Source organism: Sciurus vulgaris (genome assembly GCF_902686455.1).
Source record: "Sciurus vulgaris genome assembly, contig: HiC_scaffold_616_arrow_ctg1, whole genome shotgun sequence".
In the NCBI taxonomy this organism is placed as follows: domain Eukaryota; kingdom Metazoa; phylum Chordata; class Mammalia; order Rodentia; family Sciuridae; genus Sciurus; species Sciurus vulgaris.
The window spans coordinates 1,792,367-1,805,158 of NW_027632404.1; positions in this window are offsets into that span (position 1 = coordinate 1,792,367).

Below are 12,792 nucleotides of genomic sequence, written 5' to 3' on the forward strand. Positions count from 1 at the left end.
AAAACCATCAAAGTGACCTATAAAACACAAAATATCCTAACTTGACCTCTGACACTGACATAATATTCTCACTGTGACCTCTAATCCTCACATATTATACTCTGTGACCTCTGACACATAATAACCTCAGTATGACCACACTCACATAATACCCTTGGTGTGACCACAGGCACTCAAATAATACACTAAGTATAACCATTGTCACTGATAAAATACCCTAATGTGATTTCTGGTCCTCAAAAAATGCACTTACTGTGATTTCTCACATTCATGTAATACCATCAGTGTGACCTCAGACACTAATATAACACCTGCATGTGCTCTCTGACATATAATACCAAAATGTGGCCTCTGACATTCAGAATATTCTCATTGGGGCTTCTGACACTCACCTAATACCTTCCCTGTGCCTATTGTCCATCACATAATACCTTTATTCTTCCCTCTGACAATTGCAAAATATCCTCAATCTGACAGTCTCACAATATTTTCACCAGACTTCTGACATTATATAATTTACTCACTGTGACTCAAACACTCCCATAATACCTTCATGTGGCCTCTGGCAATCGCATAATATCCTCACTTGTCCTCTGATACTGACCTAATATCCTTACTGTTCTTGTGTCACTCACATAATATCCTTACTGTGGACTCTGATCACACACACAAAAAAAGTCTCACTATGGCCTCAGACACTCACATATTATTGTCACATGACCTCTGTCACCCACAAAATATTCTCACTGTGGCCTCTGACATTAACACAGAATAGTCAGTATGATCTCAGGCATACAGTAGTCTCCTGTGGCTACTTACACTCACAAAATACCCTAAATATATCCTATGCCATTCACATAATATTTTCACTTGGCTGTTGACACTCACATATACCCTACTATGTCCTCTTACATTCATATAGCACCCTCATTCTGAACTGACGTAAGACCATCACAGTGACATGTCTCATTCATATTATTTCTTTAGTGCGACCTGAGACACAAACCTAATACCCTCAATGTGCCCTCTAATTGACATCATATCCTCACTGTGGCTCCTGATGCTCATATAATTATCACAGAGTGACCTCACACATTGACATAATACACTCACAGCAACCCCTGAAACATAATATCCTACCTGGGACATCTGACACCACAATGAAACCCTCACTGTGGCTTCTGACACTCACATAAATCCCTCACTCTGGTCTCTTACACTTACATAATAGCATAAAAGTGGCCCCTGACACTATTACAATAATTCACTGGGCTCTGACACCACATAATATTTTAGCATGGCCTCTTAAACTAACATAATATACTCACTGTGACACTGAACACTCATTTACTATCCTCATTGTGTCTTATGACACTGACATAATATCCCATTTTGTCCATTTACATTCATTTAATAATCTGAATATGACCTCAGACACTCAAATAATATTCTCATTTTGGCCTCTCCACTGATAATTGCATAACACCCTCACTGTTGCCTGTGACACACATTATATCCTCACTTGATCTCTGATGTTCATATGAAAACTTCCGTGTGACCTCTGACATTCACATTATGTCCTCAATTGGCCCATGACTCTAACAAAATGCCCTCATCATAACATGTACAGACATAAAATATTCTCACTATGGCCCCTGATGTTGAAAATATTTTCTTATTATATCCTCTGACACATAATATCCTCAGTTTTCCTGTGTCACTCACATAACTCTCTGACTTCTGATACTCATATATTACCGCCACTGTGAACTCTCACACTCAAACATTACCTTTACTGTGACCTTTGACACTTACTTAATACCCTCAGTGTGTCCTCAGATTATATGCTAAGTGTGACCACTGACACTCACATGATACATTCACCATGGCCTGTGATGCTCACATAATACCCTAATCATGACTTATGACTCTTGCATTAAAACCTCATTGTGACCTCTGATGATGATATAATATCCTCACTGTTTTCTCAGCCATTCACATAATAACCCCTCTGGTACCTCTGACACTTATAATACTCTCAGTCTGACCTCTGACACTCATAATAACCTCACTGTGAACTCTGATTAAGATATAATATCCTTTCTGTTACTCCTGACTCTCACATGATTGCCTCAAAATGGGCTCTGACACTCATATAACACCTTCAATTTAGTTTGTAACACTCAAATATTATGCTCAATCTGCCCTGACATTCACATGATACCTCACTGTGACATCTGACCCTCAGGCAGTAACCTCAGTTTTACCAATGGTGCTCACCAAATACCTACACTGTGACCCCTGAAGCTCTCATTATACCATCAACATGGCCTCTTAGACTTACATAATACCCCCATAGTGACCTCTGACACTGAAACGTTATACTTCTTGTGACCTCTCTCATTCAAAAAAATACCTTTCGTGTTACTTCAGGTATAATCATGAAACTTGTACTGTGGCCTCTGAAACTGACATAATAACCTCACTTTTTTCTCTGATACACATATCTCCTCATAGTGGCTTCTGAAACTCACATAAAACGCTAAGAGTAACATATCAACCTCAATGTGACCACTGACACTGACAGAATATAATTATTACTTCCCATGATACTCACTTTACCTCCCTATGGCATGTGACACTCATAGAATATCTTTACTGTGACTCTGATAGTCACAAAATAGCCTGACTTGACTTCTGACACTCAACAATATCCTCACACTGACATCTCACACTCACAAAATAAGCTCATTGTCATTTTTGACAGTAAAAAATATCCTCACTTGCCCTTTGACACTAATGTCATACCCTTAATGGGACATTTGACATGTACCCTCACTCTGACCTCTGACATAATTGTCCTCCATTGGCCTCAATCACTGGCATGATAACCTCATCTAACATCTCACACTCACAGATTACCCTCACTGTGACCTCTACCACTTATTACCCTCACTCTGGTGTATCACACTCATAAAATATACTCACTGTGTTCTCTGACAGACACATAATATGCTCCTTTGGCCTCTAATTCTGAAATAATATCCTCAGTGTGACCTCTGTTACTCACATAATAACCTCAGTGTGACTTCTCTCACATACATATATCCTTACATGGCTTAAGTCACTCACAGAATACCCTCAGTGTGTCCTTTGGCTTTCATACACTTCCTCTTCTGAGCCCTGTGACACTCAATTAATATTCTCATTGTTCTTTTTAAGAAACTGACATAATACCTCTGTGGCCACTCATACATTCTGTCTTTACTGTGATCTTTGACACTCACATTACTTTCTGAAATGATTTTGGACACTTTTATTTATCTTTACTGGTACCTCCAATACTTGCTTAATTTCCTCACCTGTTATGTGACACTCACATAATATCCTCACTGTGAATCTGATAGTCACATAATGTCCTCACACGACCTCTGATACTCACATAATGTCCTCACTGTGACCTTTTATAATCACCATATAAACTCACTGGGACCTCTGTTACTTGTGTAATACCCTCACTTTGGATTATGACATTCACAAATTAACCTCACTTGACCACTGACACTAATGTAATATTCTCACTTCGACCACTGACACTCAAGTAATCTCATTGTGATCTCAGATACTCACATTATGCACTCAATTTGACCTCTGACACAGACATTATATCCTCAATTGGCCTCTGACACATATCATAAATGCTACCGCTGACACATAATAACTATACTGTGACCTCTGGCATTCACTTAATACTCTCACTGTACCCTCTGACACTCAAATAAATCCCCAATTCTGGTCTCTGACAATCACATAGTACACACACTTTGACCTCAGACCCACACTACTACCACTTTGTTCTCTGTCACTCACATAATATCACATTGTGTCCTCTGAAAGTCACATAAATATAATCACTGGGTCCTCTGACACACATAAAATATCCTCATTTTGACCTCTGACATTGAAATAATTTATGATGTCTAAAACTGATGTAATATCCTCTCTGCGAATTTTTTCACTCATAGTGTCATCCTTTTGATCTCTGATACTGACATAGTATCCTTATTCTAATCTGTGATACTAACAAAATATCCACAGATTGGCCTCCTATACTCACATATTACATTCAATGTGACTTGTCATGCACATAATATATTTTTGTGACCTGAGACACTCACATCATGCTTGCAATGTAGCCTCTGATACTCATATAATATCCACATTTCGTCTCTGATATTCATATAATAAATTCAATCTGGCCTCTGAAACTCACATCATATTCTAACTGTAATCTCTTTCACTCACTTAATATATTCACTTTTGCCCCTGATATTCACATAATATCCTCTCTTGGCATCTGACACAAAATGCCATCTCTATTACCTTGACACTTATATAATACCCTCAATGTGGCTTCTAATACTCACCAAATACATTCAATGTGACCTCATATACTCACATAATGTAATTGTCACCTCTGACACTCACATAATGCACTCACTATGGTCCAAGACAGTCACTGTGACTTGGGACACTCATAATATCTTCAAGCTGGCCCCTGATGTGACAGAATATTCTCACTGTGGCCATTGACACCCACAGAATTTTCACAATGTTGTCCCTATGATGGACAGTATATCCTAACTGTAGCCTCTGACAATCATACAATATTCTTTCTGGGAGAGTTGCCACTCACATAATATCCTCATTTGGTCCTGACACTCATATAATACCATCACTGTGACCTCTGACACTTACATACTATGCACAATTATGCCTCTGACTTTTACCTCACTCTGGCTTCTGAAACTCACAAAATACTGTAACAGTGGCCTCTGACATTCACATAATATCTTCAATGTTCAGAAGGCAACTGATCAATCCACATGAAAAGCATGATCTTTGTCCCACTTCTCTGGGAGGAACATGTCACCAATATTGCAACTGCAATGAAACATTCCTCAGTCACACACAGGATTCCATGCTACCTGAGATTTGACCCTTCAGATCTGAGTTGCAGTCTTGCACCTGAGACAAACTAGGTGCCCCCTAAGTTCCATGGTCTCTTTGTCAGGATCACCATACCCTGAGTACACAGCTGCAGATGTGAGGACATGAGGAGGGATATATGTAGACTGCTCTCCCTTGCTGCTCCTTCCTAACAGAACACCAGAGGGCAAAGTATATGGGCTGTGTTTACAGGGTGTCTCAATCTAGCACTGACATAGATTGTTCTGGGATTCACACTGTGCCTTTAATCACTGTATTTGCCTAATTTGGATTTCAGTAGGAAAGCTGTGGTCATAATAAATCACTTTAAAATTTTTATTTTGTCTACATTGGTCTAGCTGTCAGAAAAATCATAATTTTAAAAAATTATATGTTGTGATTTTTCTATTGAGAGTTTGGCACACTACACCTGTATCATGGATGCTCCTCTTAGAAAGAAAATAGTACAGCCCTCAAAGCTTGGTGCCTCAGTATTTGGATGTGGTGATGCCATGCTTCAGAGTGTGAAAGTCAGGACTCAGACAACTGGGTACAGAACCATGTTGAAGATATTGGTAGAAAGATGTATTAGACTCAAGGAAATAGCACTCATGTAGGCTTTATACTTATTCATGGGACTTATTTGTTAAGACAGTGAATCTGTTTCCAGTGGAATCAAACCCCTCTGAAACCCAGTATCCATCACCCCTTTTCTGTGATTTCTTTTTACTCGTGTTTTGGAGAAGTAAGCGATGATCCCAGCAAATCAATTTTTAGGCATTTTACAAGAGTGGTCAATGATGAGAAATTATCACTACCTGAAATTACTAGCTTAAAGGCTTTTTATAATGACTTGGAAACTGACTGAACTTCTGATCATTTCATCATCCTATCAGGCCTGTCAAAGGTCATAAAGGGCTCTTTCTCCTTCCTGAAGAAACTTAGTGGATAGGGAACATTATCACATAATGCCATAATGTCATAAGATGAAAACCTACAGGAGCAGGAGATAAAAGGGGAGGAGAATTTTCCATGACATAGATTTTACCAGCTTAAAAAAAGAGAGTCTATTTCCTTTTTTCAAATTCACTGGTGCCTCAGAGCATACCACACTCAGTACCATTCAGAGATGCAGGTCTTCCTTGTGGTGATCCTCCCCATTTGTTGTTCCGCAGTAAATTTCAAGGAACACAGAAGCATTCAGCAATGCCCTAATTTGGGAACTCTCTCAAAGGGGTGATTGCACATATGAGTATTGATATTCAAGTGTTTCCAAGCCAGTGGTCTATCATCAGACTCTCATGTTTGTGGGAAGGTAATGAGAAGCCAATTAGTTATGGGTGCACAAGCAAGATGGTTCTAAGTCTTTGAGATAGTTTGCTAATTTTTGATTGTCTTAATAGAAGAGAAGGAGATCAGCTTCTTGTATTCATTCAAAAGTGGGGGCACAGGGCACTCAGTGAACCTGGATTAGATTAATGACTATCGCCTGAAGAGAGTGGTTACCTAGTCCTTTTCCATTTTTCAAAACTGAATTGTCAGTCCTTCTCTCTCCTCCAGTAACCTTAGATATTGAATAAATATTACCTTCTGTTTTGGTTATTTGTTCTTCTATTGGGACCTTCTTTCCAAATTTTAGTTAGAAGAATAGAAATAAACTGTCTTCAACAACACACACTAAAAGTGACCTGCTGTGACCTTGAAAGAAGCAATGCAGATGTTCCCTAAAGAAATAGAGAAAGAGTATTCCACTCCCATGGTTTTGACCATGGTATTGAACAAAGTCTTGGCAAATTCACACCATCATTTCTTCTTGATAAAAATTGCATTCATGAATTTTATAACCAAAATATTTTCATCTATATGAGGAATTTAGAAATGAAAACAGAAATGCCAGTTCCTTGCTATTTACTGGGGTCCCTGGAACTTTGCATGTTGACACAAACTTTTCCAAAATATCTCTGGAAATATAGCAGTGCCACTGCTATGGGATTATGTAGACAAAGAAGTGAGAATTCTGATGACTACATCTTAGAAGTGAAAAACCATGGCTCTTGCTGATTTATTTTTTCTTTGAAACCAGATGCTGATAGGGATTCACTTAGATGGGGAAGCTACAGGTTTTGGACAATAGAATTCTTTGGTGCCAGTGATCCCTTGTACTGTACCAACATAATAAAATGTGAAGAAACAATTCTAAATTTCACAGGAATCATTGGAAAGTCTAATTCAAACTGTCTCTCCAAACCAGGTGAGTTGGCTACATCTGGGACGTTTGGTTCCAGATCAAGGGTGTGTTAATGTAACCACGTCCCCTTTTGTATATGTCAAGTGAATATGGGGGGAACCTGCATCTCAGTGGGCCATTAGTACCATCTTGTGTGAGAAAGGGCTTTGGGTATGGTGTCCCCAAGGAGGTGACCTCACTTCCATGGCAGTAGAACACAGAGAACTTGGAACCCTAGTAGCTAGGCACCCACATTCCAGATGAAGTTCCATTCTGCTCACTTGTGTTGAGCTAGCAAGTCCATAGCCATGAGTACTTGTTGTCTACTCATCTTTGTATGCTTATTTCTCAGGAAAGTTCCTAGTAGGGAACTTTCCCAAGATTGGAAGAACTGTATCAGTGTTGGGACCAACAGCTGTGGCAATATTCCTAAGAAGACCAGAGGTGAAACAGGAGAGGCCATTAGAAGTGAGTAGAGTCAAACCCTCCATTCAGATTTCCATTTAGATAGCACCAGACCCCCAATGTTTTGTCTCTGTGTGTTTATATTTGTGACTCACTGAATTTAATGTTGATCAAGCTATGATACTATCCTTTAAAAGAGCACCACCTTACATCATTCCCTCCACACCTCAGAGAGATAATAACTACATATTTGAGTGAGTACAAACTAGTACTTCACAAGACCTAGTAACTATACTTCTTAGCAAGTCTTCTGTAAACAGCTTAGAGAGATTTCTACTCATGTCAGAGAGCCTGCAATACACACCTCAGAAATAACATTTACTCACTACAGAGACCTTTCCTATACACTGAAAATATCCCTGTTATTCACTTAAGTGAACACTTACACTCTCATCAATAAGCCTTCCTACAAACCACATAAAGCCCTCTTATACCCTTCAGAGTGCTTTTACTACATGTCAGAGAACCCACCCTACATAAAAATGAGAAACCACTTAACACCTCAGAGAATCTTTACTTCACACCTCAAACTCATTTCCCTACATGTCTAAATAATGACTCCCTACTAATACAAAGAGCTATTTCTACACACCTTAAATTCCCATTCATATACCCCATAGTTACGCTGGCTTCACACTTTATTGAGCAACACTTAAACAACTCAGCTTTTCCTATACACCCCAGAGAGTGCTTCCTATCAATTCTACTGAGATGCTAATTCAAATCTCAGAATTTCCATCCTACAAACAACACACCCTACTACACAACTCGGATGCAACTTACTACTTAACAAAATGCCCTCTCTACTCACCTCTGAGGGTTGGTCTGACACACCTCAGAGAAGAATGGAAACACTGTGGAGTGACCTCCCTAAACAATGTACGGATTCCCCCTATTATACTCACAGAATATTCCCATTACATCTCATTGTGTTCTACCTAGTCATAGCAGATAGATTTTATTATTCATTTCTGAGGGCTCAAAATACACAACAGAGAGCACTCCTATGTAGACAAAAGCCCTCTACACCCCTTATAGATTCCTCCTGCATACTTAATAGAGGTCTCTCTGAACACCTCAAATCATCTGCACTACAAATCTCAGAGAACCTTTCCTTCACACTTAAGTGAACACTTCCTACACATATAGCAGTCACCTCTCCACACAGTTTAGAACCTTACCTACTCATCAACTGCCCTTTCTACAGAATTCAGAGGGCCATACATACACACCTTAGACACATTTCCTACACAAATTATCAATCACTGTATCAATGTTATGACCAGAGAACCGTTGTTACACATCACACACCATACCTATACATACCTCAGAATGCCATGATTTCACTATTCAGAGATCCCTGTTACACAACACATAGAGCTCTCCTTTCAAACTTTAGTTTGTCCTCATTTATCTCAGAAATCTCTCCTTACACACCATAGATGTCCACAAATACACACCTCAGTTAACTCTTAATTTTTACCAATGAGCAACCACCTTATATACCTCATTCAACAGTCCTCCCTACAAATCTCAGAGAGGCTCATATACAAACCTCAGAATGCCCTTTCAACTAACATTTAAAAATCTACCTACACATCTCTTGAAGTCCTCAAAATTAACACAAAGCCCTCCGTATTTACCTCCAAGGGCCAAAACTACAAACCTAAAAGTACACCCATGATACTTTTCTCAGTGTCCTACCAAAACACCTCAGAGATTCTCTCTTCTATCCTCAAATATTCCTCTCACCACACCCGAGTTTATTTTTGCTACTCATATCAGATATCTCACTATTCACTGAATTCCCTCCCTACATAACTGAGATAGCTTTTCTACTAGGTCAAACAGGCTTCCTACACCCCTCATAGATCCCTCTGCCCTCCTAATATATCGACACAATTCTTAGAGTCCTCCAAACACACATCAGAGTACTATCCCTCTGAATTTCAATTAGCCCTCACTACACACCTCAGTTAACATATGTGGCAAAGCTCAGATTTCACCCTACTCATCTCCATGATTCCTAATTTCAGACCATATAGATCCCCCTTACAAACTTTATGAGACCCTCCCTTCTACATCAATTTGCCCTCCTTAGTCATCTAACAGAGCTCTCACTACTCACATCATAAAAACATACAAACACAACTAACTGAACCCTTTCTATTCATCTCAGTGCACCCTATCTATACACCTGAGGTGAGCCCTCCCAACTCAACTGAAAGGACACTTGCACACTTCTTGTTGCTCTCTAACCATCCTGCACACCACAAATAAATCACAAAACACAGTTCAGAGGTCATATGCTACCAACTTCAGAGAGAGTTCTCTACAAACCTCAGTATAACCTTCATACACAGCAAAGTGTACCCTCCATACTCAAATCTAGAGCAGTTCCTAAACACATCAGAGAAGTCCCTACATAACTCAGTGAGTACAACCATACTTCTTTACCAGAAAAAACAATATTTATTTGCAAGCCCTCTATAATTACCTCAAAGAGCCTATATACTCACCTCACAGAGACTTCAATATACACACCTCAGAGAACAATTCTGAATCTCCACCATGGCCTTCCCTATACTCCATAAATACTGAGTCTTACTCTGAACCTAACCCTAATTCTAAGCATAAACCTATGCTCTTCCTACATGCCACAGTCCTCTCTGACCACGAAACTGATCATGAATTGACCCTGACCCTAAACCCTAACCCTAGACCTAACCTAATCCTAAACTCATAGAGCTCTCCCTTCTACACCAGTTTTTTCTCCCTACTCATCTCACTAAACTCTTACTATCCACCTCAAATGGCTCTCCAAACACAGAGTACTGAGATCTTTCTACAATTTCTAGTTCACAAACACTGTACAACTCTGTGTGCCATCCCAACTCACTTCAGGGGCCACACTCACACACAAAAAGCAGCCCTAGGACAAGCATCATATAGCCTTCTTACACAATTCATACACATCTCCTCACACAGCTCAGCAGCTGCACACTACCAATCTTAGAGACCCCTCTCTACACATATCACTGTATGCCCATAAACATCATTGGAAACAATTCTTATATCAAAGAAGAGTACCTACTTGTGTAGACAACCTCAGGTAGACATCCATATATACCTTACTGAGTACAAATTATATTCCTATACAAGGCCTTTGTACTAACTATACTTCTATGCAGTACTCTTTCAAAACCTCAGAATTTCTACTCACCTCAGAGAGCAGTCACTACACATCTCAGAGAGCTCTTTCCACTCACCACAGAAGTCTTTCCTATACACTGCAAAAGCCCTACTTATTCAGTTATGTGAGCCCTCTCTCTCATAGCAAGAAGTCCACTGACAAACCTTATGAATCCCCCCTACACCTTTCAGAAGGCCTCCATACATATATCAGAGAGACTTCCCTACACAAAGAGAACCTGTTTTAACACCCCAGAGATCATTTCCTGCACACCACAAACTCATTCCCGTACACATGTAAGTAATCTCACCATACTCACATCAAGAGCCCTCCCTACCACACCTCAAAGTGCCAACCATACACAGCTTAGGTATGCTTCCTCCACACTTTATTGAGTAACACCCAAACAACTCAGATAGCCCTCCATATATATCCTATAAACACTCCCTATAAATACCAGAGAGATGTTAATTAAAACCTCAGAATGCCCATGCTACACACCTCAACCAATACTACAAACATGACACAGATAGAACTCACTTACATACAAAAACTCTCCCCACACATCTCTGGGTGCTGCATATACACACCTAAGAGAGCCCCCATCATTCTCCATTGAGAGCTCTCACAAACACTTCAGAGATTTCTTGTACTATCCTCAAAAACCCTCCCATCAAAACACAGCGTTTTTTCCCTAAACATATCAGAGAGATCTCACTATTTACTTCTGGGTGTCCTCCCTCCACAACTGTGTGACCATCTCTACTCAGACATAAGGCCCACTTACACCCCCATAGATCCCCTAGCATATCTAATAGAAAACTCCCTACACACCTGTGAGAGCCCTCACATACACATCAGGATGCCATCCTTATGCATTTAAGTCAGCCCTCACTATACACCTCAGAGAACCTAAACTACAAAGTTCAGAGTCTTCCCTACACATCTCAGTATGCCTGACATACATGTGACATAGGTCCCCCCTTCACATTTCATAAGGTCCTCCCTGCTACATCCGTTTTTCCTCCCTACTTTTCTTACAGAGCTCTCACTACTCAGCTAAAGAGATTCTTCAGAAACAACTCACTGAGTCCTCTCTATTCATCTCAATACACATTCTTTATACAGCTGAGTGACCCCTCCCAAATTATCTCAAAACATTGTAGAGATCTCTGATATACATCAAAGATCTCTTGGTCAGACCTTATAGAAGTTCCTCTAAACAGATCAGAGACTGCATGCTACTAACCTGAGAGCTCTCTCTACACTCCTCAAAGTAACTTTTATTTACATCAAAGGAAGCCCTTCCTACTTACCTCAACAGCAGTCTCTACACACCTCAGAGAGACTTCCATACACACCTCAGCAAGTACAAATTAGATTCCTTTAAAAGCCCTATTTACTAACTACTCTTCTTTTCATGTACTCTCTAAATCTCTCAAAAAGCCCATCTACCCACCTCAATACATGCCTAGGGAGCCCTTTCAATTTACAACAGAGGCCTTCCCTATGCATTCAAAATACTGACCCCAACCCAGAACCCAACCCTAACTCTAACCCCAACACTAAGTCCATCATACATACCACAGAGGGCCCTTGCTGACATTTACAGTGACCATGACCCTGACCTTGATACTTTACTGATCTACTGCTAATCTTAATTTTAATTTCATAGAACCTTCTCATCTACATCAGTGCTTTCTCCCTACTGATGTCACAGAACTCTCATGCCTTACCTTAAAAGGTCCAGCAAACACTACTCATCAAACCGTTTCTACAATTCACAGAACACCCTCCCTATGCTCACCTCTGTGAGCCCTCCAAGCTCACCTCAGAAAACCCTCCCACACACCACTAGGAGATCTCAAACACATTTTGTAGTGCTCTCTTATGCATGTCATAGTTCTCTCCCTCCACA